General features: G+C 47.1%; 1 protein-coding gene across 18 annotated transcripts in view; it reads left to right on the top strand.

Moving 5' to 3' along the window:
- GRB10 (growth factor receptor bound protein 10) overlaps positions 1–19,945 on the top strand; it is a 203,055-nt gene that overhangs the window by 1,945 nt on the left and 181,165 nt on the right. For 9 of the 18 annotated variants that reach the window (XM_034964099.3, XM_034964094.3, XM_055115954.2 and 6 more), the window contains exon 1: positions 810–8,561. The exons of 2 other annotated variants lie outside the window; for them this stretch is intronic. The gene's annotated coding sequence lies outside the window, so the exon portion shown is untranslated. Of the gene's footprint in view, positions 1–809; positions 8,570–9,491; positions 9,963–11,388; positions 11,472–11,802; positions 11,846–19,945 lie in introns of those variants that run through there. 7 more of the 18 variants (XM_055115945.1, XM_055115948.1, XM_055115947.1 and 4 more) reach the window with 7 other exon arrangements.

Below are 19,945 nucleotides of genomic sequence, written 5' to 3'. Positions count from 1 at the left end.
AGACTCGAAGAGTTAGCTCAGAACTTGATTTTGGTGATCTCTCCGGGTACAGGCTATATTATGTGTAGAAATCAAACTCCAGCTTGAACACAGTCATCTATTGTGCCTTCAGCTTCATCTTAGAGCTGTAGAAATTCTTGATTGGTTTATCTGGTAAAACCGAATGCTTTAAAGGTGGCATAATTTAAGGAATGGAACCTATTTCCTTGGAATTCTGTCCAACTCTTAACTGCAAGGGGAAGAGAAACCTACGGGATCGTAGAATGTATTTGAGCTTGTATCTAGGGTTAGGTTGCCAGCCTGTCAGAGCTCAGAGCTAAATGCAGGGGATTTTGGTCCTGCTCCCTGGAGGGGAAGCCTGTGCCTTTGCACGTTTGCTCCGTAATCCCCGCGTCTGTTTCTCAGTTTATTAAACCAACGTGGCATTGTATGGCTTGTGAGGAGAACATATTTGCCTTGTCTTTCATTTAAGTAATCAGTCCTTCAAAGTTTAAATAAACTTTTTTTTTTTCCTGGTAGTGGAGACTTTTCTTTTAACCTGTGCTATTTTATTTTTTATATAACTGTAGAAGTACAGAAGTGTGGGAGATTATGGAAGAAATTAAGGTCGTCCAACTACTTGGTGGGTGAGACTTGGCAGACAGGTACTTTGGAGTTCTAGGGATCACTTTCAGAGTTTGCATACTATTAGGGGTATAACTGGTCTGATCCATTCAGCCCCTGGCTGGTATTTAATTTGTGTGAATATTTTAGCTGCACACTTTTAGGGAGCTGTATCTGTTTTCACTCCTTGTTCCTCTTGGCTGGGACACCTTTGCATCAGACTCCCACCCCCAACCTGGACCACTTCTGAACTGATCTCTGAGAAATGAGCGTTCCTGCACTTTTGTCTTCCGGAGGCTTTTGTCCATGCTCCTGGTGATCACAGGGCCTGCTAACTGCAGGGAGATAAAAGCAGTCAAAGCTTAAAACTACCCGCTTACTCGTGGAAAGGCAGGCTGATGGCTCTTCTTTAATAATGGATTGAAAAATGGTGTGATTGTCCTTTGAGATGGCAACAGAAGAAGCCATTTCCTGGGGTTATCAAAAATAATCTCAGAGGTAGAAATGAGTGGTTCTGATTTTTTTGCTTTTAGGATATAGTGACTCTAAGGAGATTTTTTCTTTTCCCCTGTATTAGAATATTCATATTTTTGAACCATCTACTTTACATATGGATTTCTGGGGAGATTCTTCTAGTCTTTTCAGATCCCTAATTTGAGGGGCTTATTATTTGGGCTGGACCCAGCAACAGAGTGGACTTTTTGTTGTTAACGTCAAGCCTGAGAATGGGCGCTGGGGAGGAATAACCCCTCCCACCATATCGTTTCTTTTCTGCTCTGTTTGACCAGGGCAGCAGGCACACTGCCTCAGTTGACTCCTGGTTGTACTACTTACTAGTTTGGCCAGGCTGAACAAGTGAACCAACTTGATCTGTTAAAATGGAAGCCATAGGCGTGTTTATCCCCACGGCTTGTTGGGAAGGTAGCACGAGGTGTGATGTGTGTGATTGGCACGATGCAGAGCTCATGCAGTCTTTGTGGCGATGTCTGTAGGCACTTTGCCGTCAGCCTTGTCTTAGAGCAGTTTGTGGACTTGATATCCTGCTTGCTATTAATTTATAAGGTTGGTTAGAAAGGGGACTTGGCTTTTGTATTTTTGTCTTCCAGTGCTTTGTACATGCTAGTTGCACAAAATCTTGTTTGAATTTATCTGAATGTTCTTTGAGCCACAGTCAGTGCTCAGAAGAATCCTTTTGTTGACTGTGTTTAGCGTGACAGTTTGAACTCCTCACAGGTAGAATTCTAAGAGCAAAGATAGCTGGTGTACTGCAGACTTCACTTGGCTGCAAACCATTTGAACCAGATAATAGTGAATAGCAGGTGTCAAAAATTGGTTTCCTTCAACCAGGAGCAGAAGTTGTGAAGACCCCTGCAGTGCATAAGCTCTGATGGGCAGCAGCATTGGGTGTGGAGACAGATCTCTGGTCTCCAGGCCTGTGGAGCCTGTGGCATTTGTCTTCAGGCCCCCACGGTTGGTGTCTGGACTCTTACAGAGGCACTTATCCTAGCTGGGACTGAAATGACTGTGGACCGCTTATCCTGGTCAGGCTGATGTGCCCCTGGGATGTGGCTCCGAGCTCTATCCAGGGCTGTGCTAGTGGGCAGTCCTGCTTCTCCCTGAAGTTCTTGAAAGGTTTTGTATTAGGTAAATGGAACTGGGCATGAACAGTGGCAGTCTTGCCTATTAACATGGGTTTCCCAAAGTACTTGGCACTTTGGCGTGTGTTGGTCCTCATCATTGTGTCATTAAGGTCACTAGAGCTAATGTGGGGTTGGGAGCTGGGATCCTCATGTGCTGGGTCAGTGCAGGTGGCACTGCGTTGGGGACTGCTCTCTGTCTGGTCCTGTCTGTGAGCTGTCAGGGGTCTCACTCTGGGAGCTCCAAGGGGACGTCTGAGCAATAGAGGACCATGAGGGATAGCTGAAGACCCGCTTTCTACCTTCTCTTGTCCTTTCACATGGGAGTCGAGGGTCAGGAACCTCCAAGGCTGCTCACTGCAAGCTACCTGGGCCCCACTGAGATGGCAGGTCCCCACTTCTCTGATGTGTAGGGCCTTTAGTTTACTTATTTGATTTTTAACTTTCATCCCTGGGAGTATTTAGGCAGTGGCTTCCAGCCTTTTGTAAGTGAAGAGTTCCCTTTAGTACCACATATCTCATAGTAATAATTTTTGGATTCCCTGCTTTGAGAAGCTACCATGAATTGAGTAACTTTTAAATTCGGAAGTTTGTACCACAGCTTCCTGCCCAGGGACAGTGCCTGGTGCTGAGCCTGGGGCCCTGCTTGAGATCACTGTTCCTAGATGGTCTTCACATCCTGTGGGAAGTTGAGCTGGCTGGGTCATGTTCAGTGCCCTATAATTGTCCCGTATGGGCTGATTTAAGCCAGAGGGCACCTCCCCCGTCCATCTTTTCACCCTGGCCACACCACCCTGGCCCAGGACAGGCTGCAGGGGTGTTACCTGAGCTTCCAGGTGTCTGTTCTAGGGTACTGCACTCCCTCTTCTGAAGAAAATCACGTGCATCTCACAGAATCCCCTCCAGAGAGGAGAACATTGAGTGTCTTGGCCTGCGATCCTAGTGAGGTGATGGAGCGACGCAGGAGGGATAAGGCAGGAGGGCTTCCTAGTGTCATTGTCGCCTCATCTCTCCATCACAGGTCTCCCCGGCCTTCTCCCCACCTAGGCCTGCAGGGCAGTGAGTGGACACAGGCTGTCCCTGTCCTGACCCACCGTCCCTGCCCAGGGCACTGTCCCCGTGCTGTCCTTGCCTGTCCATATCACACAGTGTTTCTGTTCTCTTCATCTGAAGGGTCACCTGGTTTCCTAATTCCTCAACACCCAGAGCAAACTATTTTAAAATTTAGTTTGGATTTTTAAAATCAGAGTGATATGTAGACATAGGTTAAAGATGAAATAATTCCCCAGAAGTAACTTATCAGCAGATTTTTTTCTGTACGTACTAACATACTTCTGAAGAGGTCTAGACAATAGATTGCGATTCCTGTCCTCCTCCCCCCAACTACTACTACTACTACTACTACTACTACTACTCCTCCTACTCCTCCTCCTCCTCCTCCTCCTCCCCATTTTTCATGTGATTCTTGATTTCAAACTCCATGGAAGGTGAGGGTGATGCCCTTTGCCCCATCCCCACCCTACACTCACTCTTGTCTCCCCATCGTCTCTTCTGGTCCATTCGGCTCCATCAGTATGCAGTGTTGGGATGGTCCCCTAATGCTGCTTATAGCTGAGCCATGTAGTATACTGTGATAACTGTGATTTTCTCCTAGGACATTTTGTTTTCTCCTGGAGTTGTTTTTGCCTAGTTTTTAAAATGTACTTATCATCTCCCCTCCAAACTTACAGAGTTGTGTGAATCTCCTTTCCAAGGCCTAAGGTGATCTGCAGTTTTATCTTTGGAAGCAGTTCCTCGTGTGCCTTTCTGCTTGCAGCAGGCTGGGTTGCTCTGAGGCTCCCTGCACAGCTGTTGTCTTGGAGTCTTTCTTCTCCATTGTCCCAGGAATGCCCCTTTGCCTTTCTCTTGGATCTCATGACTTTTCTTCTTGGTTTATTTCCAAAATTTGATGGAGTACTTTCTATAGAAGCTTCCAAAAAGTGGTGCACAAGATGTCAACTTTTTGAGACCTTGCGTGTCTGGGAAAATGTCCATCTTCTACTCTCACAGTTTACGGTTTGTCTGAATATGGATTTCTAAATTAAAGATAGTTTTCCCTAAAACATTTAGAGGCTTCCATTGCCTTTAGGCAGAATGGGGTTGAGAAAGAAGCTCTTCTGATTCTTGATTCTGTGTATGAAAGAGTACCAGAGTGGTTTTTTGGTTTGTTTTTTGTTTTGTTTTGTCATGTCTGGACACTTGTAGGATATTCTCTGTGCCTTTGTTCCGAAGTTCCTTGAAGATGAGTCTTGTTGGGTCTCCACTTTGTGTGTGGGGTATGTTGAGGGCCCATTGAAGCTGGAATCTCAGATCTTTCTGGTCTTGGACATGTTTTTGAATTAATCCTTTCATTTCTTTTCTTCCATTTTCCTCTTCTCTCTTTCTAGGATGGCAGTTATTTGGTTTTTAGCCACCTGGATTGGTTCTCTGTATTTTTTATCTAATAGTCTGTGTCTGTTGTGTTGTTTTTAGGTTTTGGGATATGTCCTCAATTTGACCTTTTAACTTTTCTGTTGGATTTTGTTTCTATTTTCATTTTGAATTTCTTAGGATCTCTCTCTCTCTATATATATATATTTATATTCTTTTTAAAAAACAGACTTTAGAGCAGTTTTAGGTTTACAGCAAAACTGAATGGAAAGTCCAGAGACTTCCTACATACCCTCTGCCCCACACACGCACAGCCTCTCCCACTACTGGGAATCCTGTACATTTGTTACAGTTGACTATTGACACATTATTGACATTCAAAGTGAGTATTCTTTTTTTAATGGCATAATATTCTTATTTCATAGATACGTCTATCTCATTTGTAGATATTAATTTTTAAAAACTTTTTGTGTATCGTTTCTTCTCTCCCATTTGTAAATGATTTACTTTTAATTTTTCTGTTTGTTTGTGTCCAGCTTACCTGGAAAGCAGAGCCTATGGCAAAGCCTTGTGTGCTTCTATTGTAGGAGGGTGTGCCAGCCTGGTGGAGGGAGACTGGAAGGAGGGAACCTGGGTGCAGGGTGAGGCGGGGTGCCCGCGGTGGGCAGTGCCTAGAATTGAGTGAAGCCAATGGTTCCACATGTGGGGCTGACTTGTGTCACGAGCTCCCAGTCCTCCAGACAGTGCTGGGAAGGGGTTGGGGTGGAGGATGTATCTCCTGTCAGTGCCCATCATCATGGGCCAGGGTTGCATCTGGGCTACATCCCTGCAGGTGCTGGGTGTACAGGTTCTTCAGAGCCCTGGTAGGAGGAGGCTGTGCTGCAGGACATAGGGGTCCCATCAGATGCGGCTCAATAGAGCCGTGGACAGGGCCCAGGGAGGTGAGGCATAGGAAGTGTTTGTCCCATGCAATTTGGCCACATCTTTCACCTTAGAGGCTTCGCTTAGCTGTCTGGGGCCCTTTTTTGTCTTCCCACTTTCAAAAGGACATTGCTCAGAAGCTGACAGGAGCCCTGTGTGAGTGAGCACTTAACTGTGGCCTCTGTGGATGGACGCCTGGTTGCTTGTTGTGGGGCTCATGCTTTTGGGTCTCTTCTCAGCTCTGCAGGAGCCTCTTTCAGTTCTGTTGGAGGTGCTGCTCCAGGAGCTGCTGGGGATGGTGGTGGGATTCATATGGCAGCTAGCATGTGATCCACCAAATCTTTCTGGGACTAAAGGCATGGCTGTGTCTGCTGACCCTGGTCCAGAGACCTGTGTCCCTGCTTCCAGAAAAGAAGTCACCTAGCTGATGGAGCTGGGGAGAGGACCCGGGATGAAATGGGGCCCAGCTATTCCTGACACTTCCAATTAATCTTCTTGTTTTGGACTCTATGTTTCCCATTTCCAGAGGTGAATGGTAGTTCTCATTCCTGAGACTTTCTGGACTTCCACTGAGTATATCATCAGGCTTCATCTCCACTTTCCAGCTTAGCCTTCATCTCTTTTGCCTTTGCTGTCAGTTACTTCTTGACCACTGGCTTTTATACCTTTTCAAAGATTCTGTTCTTGTTCTAGTAAAGCAAAATGTGTGTCCTGTCAGCCATTCAGTGAAGGTCTGGCTTTTCAAGATTCCTTGTCCATCATTAGATCATTTCTCTCTTGCTCTTCCCACATCCAGGAACAGCTGCTTCGAACTGGGACCTCTGGCATTTTGTAATAGAGGGGAGTGTGGCAGGGAAGCCCTCAGTCCTGCACAACCTGTTGTTCTAGCCCAGGAGACGGCAGGGTGCGTGGGATGTTCAGGCAAAGGAGTTCACCATCCAGGCTGGGAGCTGCTGGGCAGGGAGGCAGAGGAACACTCGAGCCACCTTTGTAGGGTTGACTGCAGAGGTGGATGAAGCCACTGTGTCAGACCGCAGAAAAGTCTCATATCTGGAGTCTGGAAGGAACGCCAAGTTCTCCCAGTCAGTAACCTGCTCTGGACTTTGGATGAGTTACATAATTTCTCCACACTTTGGTTTCTCCCCGAATCTCAGGGTTTGATTCTGTGCTTCCATTTCCCATTCTGTGCCTCGCGATGTTCACTCTGTGACATCTTCTCTGAGGGGTGCACAGTTAGAGTCAAAAGCGCTAACACCTTCAATGTTTCTTGCAGTAGCCAGGCCATATGTGGTCAGCCCGGACTGTGAGAAAAGAAAGCCTTGTGTTACCCTTTGTGTTGTGTTGAAAACTGCTCTTGGCTGCTCTCAGAACCAGCCTTAACTCTGCTTTTGTTTGATCGACTTAAACATATTGGAATTTTGTGGTCATGACCACCATGGAACCTCTCCTTTTGGAGTGCATATCTGCACTTTTTCCAGCCTCCTCCTCCAGTGACCTTCAGGGGCCTGACCTGGCCTCCGAGCATTGGACTAGGGTAGCTTTTCCACTCTTTGAACCCCAGACTGAGATGGGGTTTTCCCAGCGCCCTGCCCCTTAACATGTGTGAATGCAGTATAGGATCTCAGTTTCAGAATCCATTGTCCACTGTTGACTGTTACGTTCTTACTGCTGTCTACAATGTCTAGCTTTTCCTACCATGTTCTCTGCTAGAGGGGAGTAGAAAATCTGCTTACTGCTTACTGTGGCCTTGTAAACGGCAGTGAATATCTCCAAACGTTCTGTTTTGCTTCCATCATTGCAGGCTCGTGTGTATGTCTGTGGTGTATGTGTGTGCGGGGGTGGGGGAGTATGTGTGATGTGTGTGTGTGGTATGTGGGGGTGTGTGGTGTATGTGTGTGTGATGTGTATGTATGTGTGTGGTGTGTATGTATGTATGTGAATGGGTGGGTGGGATGTGTGTGGTGTGTGGGTGTGTGTGTGAGGTGTGTGTGGGGTGTGTGTGTGTGTGAAGTGACTAGCACATAGCAGATGCTTGGTATGTATAGGATCTGTTCTTTCCCTCGCTGACTCTCAGTTTAAATGGGACCCTACTTTGTCCTCGTTGTTCAGTAACGTTATGCCTGTGGCTTCCAGAAAGAGCCTCTCCCTTCCTGGTTCTTGCTCTGACATTTTGGGGAGAAGGGTGAGACGACAGTGATCCTGGAAGAGTAGAACTGGCCGGCCCTGCAGGTGGAAGGTTGCTCGAGCAGGCGGCATCTCTAGCTTGCCGCGGCCGCGATGTCCCCCGCCTGTCTGCGAATGCGGCGTAGCGGGTAGACATGGAGGGCTTTCGGCATCGTCAGTGGCCAGTGTGCGCGTCCTTGCCCATCAGGCGGGGGGGCTGTGGGGGAGGAGAGGAGGCAGTGGAGGGAACAAGGGGTTCTTCAGGGTTGCCATGAGAACCAGGGATCCGGCGATTGGGCAGCAGAGGGCCCCCGCCGGGCGTTGGGGCGTGGCCGCGTCACATGGGTTTGGTCCTGGGATTCCTGTTGTGCTCCAGGACCGGGCGCTGCTCCGTCGTCCTCCCGCTCCTCAGGAGCGCCCGGTCCCTCGGAGGCTGAGTATTGCCGCCGGGCGGCAGCCGGCTCCGCGGAGGGGCCTCCGGGCACCTGCGCGGTGATGGCGCTGGGAGCCCCCGGGCACGCTCGGGCGGTGGCGCGGCATCCCACCCTCGCCCGGATGGCGTCCCCAGAGGCGGCGTTGGCCCGCTTTTCGTGCTAGCGCGTTCGCCTGGCGCGCGGTGGCCCCGAGGCCCCGGGTCGGTTTTCTGCGCCGCAGGCCCCTGGCCGGGGCGGAGCCGTGGAGGACCAGCCCGGCCCGGCTCCGAGCGCTGTCCATGCGGAGCGCTGTCCACGCGCCGGGCACTGCGGGGGCTGGGCCCCGAAGCCCTACCCGGGCCGGCGGCGCGCACGCAGCGACCCCGTGCGGCCAGTGCTGCCGCCCGCTCTCCAGGTACTCAGGTGGGCTCCGCCGCGGGCGCTGGGCTGTGGGCGGTGGGCGGTGGGCACAAGCCGGGGCGGCGGGCGGATCGGCCTGCGCAGGCTGCAGAGGCCCCGGCCGCGGCGGGCAGGGCCCGGGAGGGAGGCGGGGAGGTCTTGCCGCGCGGCCCCCTGCCCGCCTGCCGCGGGCTCGCTGCAGTCCGAGATCCCGAGCTTCGTTTCCGCCAGCCATAGGACAGTATTATGTAACCATTTTTAATCTTAATTGTTTAATATTATGTAACGAGTAATAACTGTACCCACGGAAACCCGTGACGACGATTCAAGCGAACCTCGCCCGCTCCTTCCTCGCCAGGCGGCGGGCAGCGGGTGTGGGAACCGGTTTGGGAAATGAGTGGATCTGGGCATCCGGGCTACTGCACCGGCTTTTTCTGTGAAAAACATAATGCTAGAGCCTGCCTGGACTTCTCTTAAACCTGGATGGCATATAGTCCGGTATAAAAGCCTTGGGTAAACACATATAGTCAACGTTGCCTCTTTCTCCATGAAAACCTCCTTCTCCCTGGAAGGTGCATATCAGACAATGCGAATTGAGCAGTGAAGATGTGGGCATGGGGTTCGTGTTCTTGATGGAGTTCAAAAAATTGTGCATACGAACACGTAGGACGTCCTAGCCCTTGCTCTTTAGAAAAACAATCGGATCACCTGTTCCACACGCCAGTCGCCTCCTTGGTCGGCTGCCATTTGTCTGTTGATGGTACAGTCCCTGCCAGGGTGCTGGGGGGACCTCGTCTGCGGAGCCGGCACACAGGTGGCTATGGGCGGGGGAGACTGCAGTCTAAACCCGCAAAGCTCTCCTTCCTAGCCCAGTGAGGGGAAGCGTGGGTGTCTTTCCTCATTGTTCTTTTTAAGTCTGAAAGGCAGCGACTGCAGGGATTATGACGTGCTGGCGGCCAGGGCCTCGGGTGCTGCCTGGAGTCTCCTGCGTGTCTCTGCTCCTTTGATGTCGGCATCGGGGGTGGGAGCAGGGCCCACGCATTCCCCCTTTGGCCTGGGTGGGAACAGGGGAGGTGGTGGGCAGAGCCAGAAGGGCTTACTGGGATTTTCTTTCTCTCTGTCACTCCAGAGAAAGGTGGTAAAGAACACTTGTTTCAGTTTGAGGTGCTCGGCAGCCACGCGCTGAAGGACGGTTTTTAATTGTAGGGTGGGGTGTGAGTGCAGTGTGGTTCAGTCCCCTCCCCGTCTTGTGCTACCTGCCCTTGTACCTGGACCTGTGAATCAGGGATAATAGTTACTATCTTGTAGGACAGAGAATGGTGCATACTAACTGCTGAGGAACACGGTGAATGGAGTTATGGTAATTGCACGATTGGCATGAAGGGGTGAGAGAAGTTCCAGATTGGTCGATTAAAATGTGAGTTATTTTTAGTGTCTCCTAAGGATTTCCATCACCAGTTGCTCCTCCAGCCATCATGTAATTACCACCCCAGAACTAGGCTTCCAAACTTCCAGAGAACACTGCATCTTTCGAATTTTGGAGGTTAGGCTCCAAAATTTGCATATTTAGGCCACAGCCTAAATTCACTGACACTTGTGTTCCCACAAAAACCAGGCAGCTTCTTGGAGTATGTACTTGTGACTTAGTAAGAGTGTCTTAGGAAACTCGCTTGGACTAGAATGGTTTTACCTTTCTTTCAGACTTGGGACGCTGCATTCTGATAATTCTCAGGAGGAAGAATGTATAGGAGAGACCAGGGTTTTTAAGGTGTGACCTCTGAACCACCTACATCAGAGCCGACTGCCTCTCGGTGCATATCCCCAGGCCTCAGCTCTGAGCTATGAAACTGACTTTCTGGGCTTGGGACCTGGAATTCTTTGTCTTTGTAAAGCATGCCAGGTGATCCTTACAAGTATAAAGTTTGAGAACTGATGTGGTGTTCTGGGCCTTGTAACTACTGGGGCTTCTGGTGATTCAGTTAGAAAGTTAGTGTCTGAAGGGTCAAGGGCAGAATGAGGGGAGGCCTTGAGGCAGTATGAGCCCTGTGGACCCTAGGAGGTCTGGGAGCACATGTCAAAAGAGGCCTTTATGTGGGCCTTTTGCTTCTGTCAGATTAAACAAATAACTTGGCACATCTGGTAGTGGGCATGGCCATGCATCACGTGCAGAACTGGTGTGATGGACCGTATTTTCTCATATTTCACAGAATTCACTGGCTGGGCATGATCCACAAAGTCCTAACCCATCCCAAACCCTGGAACCCTTTCCATGACGGTTTATTCTGATTTGTTCAGGAGACACATTTCTTCTGTTTTCATGTGGAATAGGCTTTGTTCCTCTCACGGCCGGCAGAGGTTAAATTAAAGGGGCCAGAAAATGCTGAGCTGTGACTAGGATTGGGGGGCCAGTAGGCATTTATTGGCCCCGTTTGCTTCTTTCTTCCCTTTTTTTCTCTGCCTCCTCGGTCAGGGGGTCCAGGACTATCTCTCCAGGGGCATTTCTGGTCTGTGGAGACTTGCCTGAAGGCACCTGGAAGAGTCTGGGCTGAACTCTAGATGCCTCAGGCTCAAATCTCATATTAGTGAGGGAAGAAAATTCTAAATGTGTAAATGGTACCTGTAAGTCACCTACAAATAATTTTTTTCCTTTCCTGTGCTGTGTCTGGGAGCCAGCTTCTGAGTGTTGTCAAGGTAGTCCTGGTGGCTTGAGACTGGTGATGTGCCGTTGCCAACAATGGCTGTGTAATTCTGAGCAGTTGTTCAGCACTCAAGTGGGATGAGAATGGCAAGGAGTGCTCTGGGTGGCTTTTGACAAGGGACCCCGCCTGTCATTCACTCAACAGGTGTTTGAGGAGCCAGTCTGTCTCCGTCGTCTGTTCCTGCCTTACTTAGATGGAAAATAATGAAATCTGTGTAGGAAGGGAGGGTGAGTAGAGGGATGGCCTGTGTCGACTGAACAATAAAATAGTGATGTTAATATATTTTGCTTATTTATTTTCTTAAAGGGAGCTGGCACGTTTCAGTTCTGATACAAGTTAAATATTAACAATGTCTGAAAATACCACAACTTAAACTTTAATATGCATGGGAATCTCCTGGGGCTGATGATAAAATGCAGCTTCTAATTTAGCTGGTCTTGGTTGGGACCTGAGGTTTTGGGTTTCTGACCAGCTCCCAGGTGTTAGGCTTGCAGTTGGTCAGTGGCCCACACTTTGTGCAGTAAGGTCTTAATGCATTTCCCCCTGTGTTCACTTTAGTGTCTTTTTCTCTAGAAATTCTCTGAAGAGGACACTTTACCTGGTAAGAACTATTATTAATAATGCTATTACTTAATCTAAGAATTTTTGTACCAAGAATTTTCTAGTGATTAGCCCTACATTGTTGTAAATGACATTCTTAAATGTGTCCATACTTTATTCCAGGGGCAAATATTTGTACAGTGTCCTGCTTTGACATTTGTTTGGATTCCTGTGGATTTTATTTAGTGGTTTCTCTTTTGTTTATGATGATAGAACACTTTTAGAAAGGTTTGAAACCTTTTGAATCTTGAGCAGATTTGAAAGCCCCACCTGCCTTCTTTTAAGAATGTAGGAATTGTATCTGCTTTGAGCTTGTGCATGCTAACACCCCACTTCTTCCAAGGTCCTTGCTCAGTGCCTTCATGTCTCAGCATCACAGCCTGGAACCTGGAAGGCCTCCAAGCCATAGAGAGAAGCAATAAAGATGTCCCAGTGGGGCTTCTGGCTGGGGCCCTTGCCTGTTTCTGTCAGCGTTAGCCCGACCCTACCCTTGGAGGTAGGGTTGGGTTGTCCCATTATTTCCCTGTCAGGGTAGGTGGTATTAAAGCAGCTTTTGTCTTGCTTGCACTGTGAGTCTGTTCTGTGTATAAGGCTTCACTGTGTGGATCACCTCTGCTTAATGCCACCTTTTGAAAAATTCTACTACCAAAGTTCTTCCTTGGATAGCAAAGACATTTTTGAATGTTTGTATTTGTGCCTGCCCTAGTTGGTCAGTAAATGCATTGATGGGCTCCATGGGACTTTGGACCCATTCCTTTGTCATCTTTCATTAACAGTCTTCCTAGGCTGGTGGTGATGTTGGGCAACTTAATGCTTCCTGAAGGTTTTAGATACTTACTACAGGAGCTAATAATTTATTGCCAAATAAGTGAGGAAACTTTGGATTAGATAAAGTTGGTTTCTTTATGGCACAACATTTCAGAAAATTTTGTGTGCCACAATGTATTATGACACTTTAAGAGGAAGATGGCTAGACTACAGTGGTTCCAAATTTTGGGGGGTCGGGGTGGAGCTAGAACCCCTCTTGTGCTGATTATTTCATTAGGCTAGTTTTTTCTTTCTTTAGTTCCGGGATACATGTGTAGAACGTGCAGGTTTGCTATAAGTATACATGTACCATGGTGGTTTGCTGCATCTATCAACCTGTCATCTAGATTTTAAGCCCCCCAAGCATTAACTATTTGTCCTGATGTTTTCCCTCCCCTCAGTCCCTCTCCCCTCCCTGACAGGCCCTGGTGTGTGTTATTCCCCTCCCTGTGTCCATGTGCTCTCATTGTTTAGCTCCCACTTATGAGTGAGAACATGCAGTGTTTGGTTTTCTGTTCCTGTGTTAGTTTGTTGAGGATGATGGCTTCCAGCTTCATCCATGTCCCTGCAAAGGACATGATCTCATTCCTTTTTGTGGCTGCATAGTATTCCATGGTGTATATGTACCACATTTTCTTTATCCAGTCTATCATTGATGGGCATTTGGGTTGGTTCCATGTCTTTGCTTTTGTAAGTAGTGCTGCAATAAACATAAGTGTGCATGTATCTTTATGGGCTAGTTTTTTCATACAGTCCTCTCTTAAAAAAAAAAAAAGCTGTATTGAGGTATAATTCACATACCATACAATTTTTACTCATTTAAATTTGAAGTATATAATTCAATTATAATTAGTATATTTACAGATATGTGCAATGGTGTGTGTGTGTGTGTGTGTGTGTGTATGCAGATTGCTGTGGTCTGAATGTATCACCCAAAATTCATGTGTTGAAACCTAATGGCCAACGTGATGTTATTAAGAGGTGGGGCCTTTAGGAGGTGTTTAAGTCATAAGGGTGGACATAGATGGGATTAGGGCCCTTTTAAAAGGGCCTGAGGGGGAATGGGTTTGCTCTCTTCTGCTCTTCCACCATATGAGGATACAGCATTTGTTCCCCTCTGGAGGGTGTGGCAACAAGGCACCATCTTGGAAGCAGAGAGAGGCCCTCACCAGACACTGAACCCCAGTGCCTTGATCTTGGACTTTCTCTCCTCCAGAACCATGAGAAGTAAATTTCTATTATTTATAAATTACCTAACCTGTGGATTTTGTTATGGCAGCACAGACAGACAGAAATTGATACTGAGAGTGGGTGTTGTTATAGCAAATACTTAAAAGAAAAGTGGAATTGGGTAATGGGTAGAGGATGGAACAGTTTGGAAGTGTTTGCTAGAAAAAGCCTAGATTTCTGTGAACAGAGCATTAAGAATGATTCTGGTGAGGGCCCAGAAGAAGAGGAGAGCCGTAGAGATAACCTGTGTCTTCTTAGAAATTTCTAAGTGGCTGTGATCAGAATGCTGGTAGAATTATAGACAGTAAAGCCCGTTCTGCTGCGGTCGTACATGGAAATGAATATCTTATTGGAAACTGGAGGAAAGACAGTCCTTGCTACAAAGGTGCAAAGAACTTGGCTGAATTGTGCCCATACTCTAGGGCTTTGGGGAAGGCAGAATTTAAGAGTGACAACCTAGGATATTTGGTGGAAGAAATCCGTGAGCATAGTGTTCAGTATGCTGCATGACTTCTCTTAATTGCTTACAGTAAAATGTGAGAGAAATGAATTGAAAATGGAATTTATAATCCAAAGGGAAGCAGAGGCTGGGCACTATGGCTCATGCCTGTAATCCCAGCACTTTGAGAGGCCAAGGTGAGAGGATTGCTTAAGCTCAGGAGTTCAAGACCAGCCTGGGCAATATAATGAGACCTTATCTCTACTAAAAATAAAAAAAAAAAATTAGCGGAGTGTGGTGGTGTGCACTTAGCCCCAGCTACTCAAGGGGACTGAAGTGGGAAGATCGCTTGAGTCTGGGAGGTCAAGGCTACAGTGAGCCATGATTCTGCTGCTGCGCTCTAGCCTGCGTGACAGAATGAGACCCTGTTTCCAAAAAAAAAAAGGAAGCAGAATTTAAGGATATGGAAAATTTTTAGCTTGCCCAGGTTGTAAAAACATGTTTGGGAGAAAACACTAAGGGTGTGGCCAAGTGACCTTTTGATAAGGAGATTAGTATGGATAGAAGGAAGCCAGATGCTATTCATCAAGATAATGGAAGAATGATCCTGAAGGCATTTCAGAGATTATCAGTGCTGCCCCTCCCATCAGAGGCCCAGAGTACCAAGGCCCAGGGAACAGAACTATGTCAAAGGAGAGGCCTTGGGCGTCTGCAGGACCTCAGCATTCACTGCCCGGCATCACTTCTCTGCTCTCTGCATTACAGTGCAGCCCTCCTTGGATATCCCAGCTGTAGCTCAAGGGGGCTCACGTGCAGCTAGTTCCCTTGCTGTGGAAGGCACAGGCAATAAGCCTAGGTGGCATCCACATGGTGCTAAGTCTGCAAGTATGCAGAGTGCAAGAGCTGTGGATGCATGGCTACCTTCACCTAGATTTGAAAGGATGCCTCAGAGAGTCTTGGGCTCAGACAGAGAATTGCTGCAGGATAGGTCTGCTGCAGAGTCTCCCTGCTAGGATAATGCCTAATAGAGCCATGGGGCAGGAGTGCCAAAAAGAGCCCCCACTAGGACAATGTCCAGCAGAGTCTTGAGGCTGGGGGCACACCAGCGAGCTCCCACAAGGACAATGCCTAATGGAGCTGTGGGGGTGGGGCTGCCCTCGAGAGCCTGTAACTGTAGAGTTACCCGTGTGTAGTGCCAGCCTGGGAGAGCTGCAGGTACCCAACTGCAACCTGTGAGAGCTGCTGTGAGGGCTGTGCCCAGCAGTTGGCTGCAGGGCTGCCCAGGTCCTTGGGAACCCAACTCCTGCCCCATTGTGTCTGGAAGGCAGGACGTGGAACCAAAGATTTATTCTCCAGCCTTACCATTGATTTAATGTTTGTCCTGTTTGGTTTTGGATTTGGTTGGGAAATGTTACCTCTTTTTTCTTTCCTATTTCTCCCTTTTGTAATGGGAATGTCTGTTCTTTGTCTGTTCCACTGTTGTTTTTTTTTGTTTGTTTGTTTGTTTTTTTTTTTTTTGGAGACAGGATCTCACTGTGTCATTCAGGCTGGAGTACAGTGGTGTGATCTCGGCTCACTGCAACCTCTGCCTCCTGGGCTCAAGCTATCTTCCCACTTCAGCCTGCTGAGTAGCTGGGACTACAGGCGTGTGCCATCACACCCAGCTAGTTTTTTTTTGTTTTGTTTTGTTTTGGTATTAGAGATGGGGTTTTGCCATGTTGCCCAGGCTGGTCTCGACCTCCTGGGCTCAAGAAGTCCAGCCGCCTCAACCTCCGACAGTGCTGAGATTACAGGAGTGAGCCACTGCTGAAGTCTGAAGTACTTTGCCTCAGGTTGAAACACATCTTTGAGTCTCACATGTCTGATTTAGATGAAATTTTAGACTTCAGACTTTTGAATTGATCCTGGCCTGAGATAAGACGTTGGGGCTATTGGGATGGAATGAATGTATTTTGTATGTGAGAAGGATATAAATTTGGGGGACTTGGGGTGGAATGCCATGGTTTGAATGTTTGTGTCTCCTTATGGCCTTATCACTTCCCCAACGCAACTCTATTAAGAGGTATGGCTTTTGGGAAGTGATAAGGTCATGAGGGCTCCAGTCCCATGAATGGATTCTTGCCCCCATCAAAGGGCTGGAGAGAACTAGCTAGGATCCCCTTTTTGCACTTCTGCATTCTGCCATGTGAGGGCACAGCAAGAAGGCCCTCACCAGACACCGAGTGCTGGCATCTTGATCTTGAACTTCCCAGCTTCTAGAACTGTGAGAAATAGATTTTGTTCTTTATAAGTTATCCAGTCTCAAGTATTTTGTTATAACTGCAGAAATGAATAAACACACACACATACATTGTATATAGTGTTCAGTTAATATATTCACAGGTATGTGCAACCGCCACCATAGTCAATTTTAGAACAAAAAGAGACCCTGCACCCTTTAGCTATCATACTCCCACTCCCTGCCATCCCATTGCTCCCCCTGCTTTCCCAACCCTAAGGAACTCTACTTTCTGTCTACATAGATTTCCCTGTCCAGGACATTTCATGTGAATGGAATCGTCTGTGGTTTTTGTGAGTGTCTTCTTTCACTTAGCATAATGTTTTCATGGTTAATCTATGTTGTAGCATGCATTAGTACTTCATTCCTTTTTATGGCTGAATAATATTCCCTTGTATGTGTAGTCCCAGCTACTTGGGAGGTTGAGGCAGGAGAATGGCATGAACCCAGGAGGCGGAGCTTGCAGTGAGCTGAGATCGCGCCACTGCACTCCAGCCTGGGTGATAGAGCAAGACTTCGTCTCAAAATAAATAAATAAATAAATAAACAAACAAATAAATTCCCTTGTACGTATATACTACTTTTTTGTTTATTCAACTGTTGATGGACATTTATGTTTCTACCTTTTGGGTATTGTGAATAATGCTTCTGTAAACATTGGTGTATAACTATCTTTGAGTACTTGCTTTCCATGTTTTTGTATATATGTCTAGATTATAATTGCTTCATTATATGGTAATTCTATGCTTAGCTTTTTGAGGAACTGCCAAACTGTTTTCTAGAGCAGCTGCACCATTTTACATTCCCAATAATAATGCACAAGGGTTTCAATTTCTCCACATTCTTGCCAACACTTGGCATTTTTCGTTTCCTCTCCTCTCCTCTCCCCTCCCCTCCCCTCCCCTCCCTTCCCCTCCCCTCCCCTCCCCTCCCCTCCCCCCTTCTCCTTCCCCTTCCCTTCCCCTTCCGCTTCCTCTTCCCTTGCCTTTCTTCCCCTTCCTTTCCTTATAGCTGTCCTAATAGGTGTTACATCGTTTGGCTGTGTCCCAAATCTCATCTTGAATTGTAGCTCCCATAATTTCCACTTGCTGTGGGAGGTACCTGGTGGGAGGTAATTGAATCACGGGGTTGGGTCTTTCCCTTGCTATTCTAGTGATAGTGAATAAGTCTCATGAGATCTGATGGTTTTATAAAGGGGAGTTTCTCTGCACAAGTTCTCTTCTCTTGTCTGCCACCATGTGAGACATGCCTTTCACCTTCTGTCATGATTTTAAGGCCTCCTCAGCCACGTGGAAATGTGAGTCCATTAAACTTCTTTCTTTTGTAAATTGCCCAGTTCTCTGATATGTCTTTATCAGCAGCATGAAAACGGACTAATACAAGGCATCAGATGATAGCTCATTGTGGTTTTGATTTGCTTTTTGTTATTGAGTTGTAGGAATTTATATATTCTAGATATTAATACTCTTATCAGTTATGTGATATGCAACTGTTTTGTCCTTTTCTGCAGGCTGTCTTTTCACTGTCTTCATAGTGTCCTATGATGCACAAAAGTTTTTAATTTTTGATGAAGTTCATTTATTTTATTCTTTTGTTGCCTGTGCTGTTGGTGTCATATCTGAGTAGTCATTGTCAAATCCAATGTCCATATAAAGATTTTTGCATATGTTTTCTTCTAAGAGTTTAACAGATAATTTTATTTCTTCCTTTCTAATTTGGATGGCTTTCATTTCTTTTTCTTACTTAATTGCTCTGGCTAGAGCTTCCAATACTGTGTTAAGTAGAAGTGACAAAAGCAAGAATTCTGTCTTGTTTCCACTCTTTGGGGAAAAGCTTTCACTATTTCGCCATTGAGTATGATGTTTGCTGTGGAATTTATAACAGACATTAACAGATATTTAATTCCCTTGCCTTGGTGGAATGTTTCGGGAATGATTCTGTATTTGACTGTCCTGGGACTCTTGGATCCAGAATGCGGTCTAGAAGCCCAGAACGAGGTGGCTGGGGAGTTGGGAGACACAAGTAACATGATTTTGTTCTATGTTATAGTGTGGCGTCAGTTCACGTTTCTTTCCAGACCTAGTGGCCATTTTGTGGTCTTGAGGGTTGCAGCAAACGCCTTAGGTTTTGAGTGTCTTTCAGAGGCAAGGGGGAGTTCTTATACCAAGGTTCTCACAACTTTTTTCCCTTTTTGTCTTAAAATGATTGAGACCATAGGGCCGTGGTGATGTTGAAGGAGGTCGCCTGAATAGATCCACATCCGCATCACAATTTCACTTCGCCTCTTGTACTTCAGTACCAGGTTTAGGGGACACATGTGCCATTCAAGTGAGGTTGGCTTTGTAATGACTTTTCAGGGTGGATTTTGGCTTCCTACAGGTAAGAACTTTCTACCTTTGTAATATCCTGACTCATGAGTTGAAACAATAGATATGATGAAGGCCCATGCCCCATTTAGAAGAGTAAGTCTCATGTTGCCAGGTCAGAAATAGATCCTCTTTGCTCTTGTTAAGCGTTGTGCTGAATCCTGAGAGTGGTAATCCCGCAGCAGGCAGAGAGAGGAGGACGTTGCCCTGAAGCTGTGGGGAGGCCTGGGATTCATTCCTTCTGGGCTGCGGGTTCTGGTCTCTTCTACCAGTTTAAACAAAATGGCACAGATGGCCAAGAGCAGTATCAGTTGAGAGTAGCACGAATCTTGGGTGCTGATGTGTGCTGTTTAGTTTTGGCCCCTGTTTTAACACAGGGAGAGGGCAGATGGTGAAGCTCTGGCCACCTGTGAGTGTTGGCAACCCTGGGGGGGCAGTCCGTCCTGCTGGCTGTACTTTGAACTGGAAATACTGGACATATGACATTTTCCTTCTGACTCTCGCTGTTCATGTGGCTTATGCAGGAGGCAGGGGAGGAACATTCTAAATGATCTGGAGCTATGCATCTTGCCAGAATCAACAAGCAGGACAAACCTTTGGGGAGAACAGTTGAGCCACTTTTCAAAGGCAGTGACCCTCTGGGACCCCCTACTTCAAACTGGCCCTGGAGGAGTAGACTGGTGGAGTGGACCGGAATGGAATGTCCTGCTGATTGTGTGGAGCAGGCTGAGTTGCACATGGTTTCTGGCCAGTGATGTTCATTTGTGTGGCCAGGTCTCAAATTCAATATTGTTTTTAAGAAAATCTTTCTGAATGAAGAAGTCTCCATGGACTCTTACTCCATAAAAACTAAGATTCTTTGCAGAGTTTCATTGGGCAGCAGTTCCATGTCTAGAGGTGGAGGTTTGGCTTCTGTCAGACTGTTCCACAGGGCACATTGAAGTCCTGGGTGCTGGGCAGGGCTGAGATTCCCAGGGGAGC

The sequence above is a fragment of the Pan paniscus genome, chromosome 6 (genome assembly GCF_029289425.2).
Source record: "Pan paniscus chromosome 6, NHGRI_mPanPan1-v2.0_pri, whole genome shotgun sequence".
In the NCBI taxonomy this organism is placed as follows: Eukaryota; Metazoa; Chordata; class Mammalia; order Primates; family Hominidae; genus Pan; species Pan paniscus.
This window is presented reverse-complemented; position numbering and strand designations above follow the sequence as displayed.